General features: G+C 44.0%; 1 pseudogene; it reads left to right on the top strand.

The window, feature by feature from the left end:
- Positions 1–266: 266 nt before the first annotated feature.
- Positions 267–1,106, top strand: LOC100471153 (annotated as a pseudogene).
- The last annotated feature ends 1,122 nt before the right edge of the window (positions 1,107–2,228 follow it).

The following is a 2,228-nucleotide window of genomic DNA, read 5'->3' on the forward strand; positions in this document are numbered from 1 at the left end:
GGAGAATTCTGAGTTCTCTTATTTAAGTGAGAGATGATGGCAGCTTAGACCAGGATGAAAGGGGACTTGGTAGAAAAAGAGATCATATTCTGCATATATTCTGAAGGCAAACGAAGATTTTCTAATAGGTTAGGTGTGAGCTGTGATATTATCAATTTTTTGGACTTCCACGTTTTGGGCCTGGAAAACTGGAAGGATGGAATTTTCTGGGGAAGGCCATAGATGTTTGACTGCAACAACAATCAGTCCACTGTTGGTCTCGCAAGCCAGGATGGGACCAGCTGGGGGTTCTCAGTGTGGTGGTGATTCTGGGAGAGGGGTCCCGGGGACATAGGGAGTCCAGGACCTGGAAGGGAAACATGATGGCATGCCTGCACCTTTTCCCCTGCAGCCCCATGCCTACCACAAGTTCAGTGCTGTTCACAGATGACCTGGACTATATTTCCCAGTGGAGCTCCATCATGGCTGGGAGTCTGGCAGACATGATTTTCACCATTGTGATACATCCTACAGACCCCATCAAATCCAGGCTAATTGTGCAGAATATGCTGGAACCATCTTACAGGCATATTCTCTGTGCTTTTTCTACTATTTACCATTGGAAGGGTTCCTGGTCCTTTGTCAAGGGGGTTATTTTACTGTTTCGGATCTATTTCTTTCTCTGCTGGTTCCCTTCTAGTTTTCATGATCCTAGAGAAAATCAGGACAGGACTCTGAAATTGGTTCTCTCTCTTTTGGAACTTTGCCAGTGTCTGCCTGGCTACTGAGGCGGCCCAGACCCTCTCCTTTGCCTTCAACATGGTGAAAAGAAAAGTGAAAGCTCAGAGCCTCTTGCTTCTTCACTGTAGAGGAGTAGATCCATTTTTCAGGAGCAATAGACTGCTTCCCACAGACAGTCAAAGCCTCAGGGCTACTGGGCTTTAGAACAGACTGTCAACTCACTGAAAATATTTTGGAGGTACGTTTGGCAACTTTGAGTCAGAATCTGTCTTTACCAAAATTGTTACATTGGGTCTCCTCTGACATAAACTAACTGGAGGGCTGGATCAGAGTAGAAGCCCCAGGAATTATGGGTATTAAAAAAGTTCTTCAAGTTGCCTGTGTGGGTCAGTGGATTAAGTCTCTGACTCTTGATCTCAGCTCAAGTCTCGATATCAGGGTCATGAGTTCAAGCCCCTTGTTGGGCTCCATTGTAGGTGTGGAGCCCACTTTAAAAAAAAAAGGATTCAAAACAGGACAACTTACATCTAAAGAATGACTACTTTAAAATCAAATAGAAGTGTACTGACTAAGAGGTGCCTGGGTGGCTCAGTTGGTTAAGCATCTGCCTTTGGCTCAGGTCATGATTCCAGGGTCCTGGAATATCTCTCTCTCTTCCAAATTAATAAATAAAATATTTAAAAAAAAAGAAGAAGTGGGAGCACCTGGGTGGCTCAGTCAGTTAAGCAACTGCCTTAGGCTCAGGTCATGATCCCAGAGTCCTGGGATTGAGCCCAGAGTCACGCTCCCTGCCTAACAGGGACCCTGCTTCTCCCTGTCCTGCTGCCCCTGCTTGTGTGCTCTCTCTATCTCTCTCTCTCCACCCTCCCTACATCAAATACATAAATTAATAAAATCTTAAAAAAACAAGAAAGAAAAAAGTGTACTGACCGAACGCATGCTGCAGTCACAGGTAGATGTTGCCTCATATTGTGCACACACAGAGTGACTAGAGGATACAGTTGTCTGTGCTCCTGGAAATGTGAAGATTGAGCCATACTCCACCTCTGAGCTCCAAACTGAGGTCCCTGTGAACACCTGCGCCACTGGAAGGTTTCTCAACATGACTGTCTCATGATGGAATTTCATCAGATTTGATAGCAAAACCAGCAGGAATGAAATGTGCATTTCACTCTGAAAGTAATTGTGCAATATACACAACACCAAAGAAAGGTAATTGCCCTGACACCTTGAAGCAACAAATAGTTGAAGTGGTTGAGCAGATATCAAGTCATCAGCTCAGCCACAGGGTCACAGCTTGCACTAAACCACATCAGCCTAGTTTTGCTCAATTTGACCCAAGACTTCTCAATACAATCATGCTGGAATTCATAATCTTTGCTGAATTCTGAGTACACACACCACAGTATCAATTATGCCTTTGTAAGAAACTAAATGAAAATACTTAACATTTAAAAATTATCACTATTCTAGAACCATGCTTCCTTAAGTAATTGTGAAGCAGCCCA

This window comes from Ailuropoda melanoleuca, unplaced genomic scaffold, assembly GCF_002007445.2.
Source record: "Ailuropoda melanoleuca isolate Jingjing unplaced genomic scaffold, ASM200744v2 unplaced-scaffold4712, whole genome shotgun sequence".
In the NCBI taxonomy this organism is placed as follows: Eukaryota; Metazoa; Chordata; class Mammalia; order Carnivora; family Ursidae; genus Ailuropoda; species Ailuropoda melanoleuca.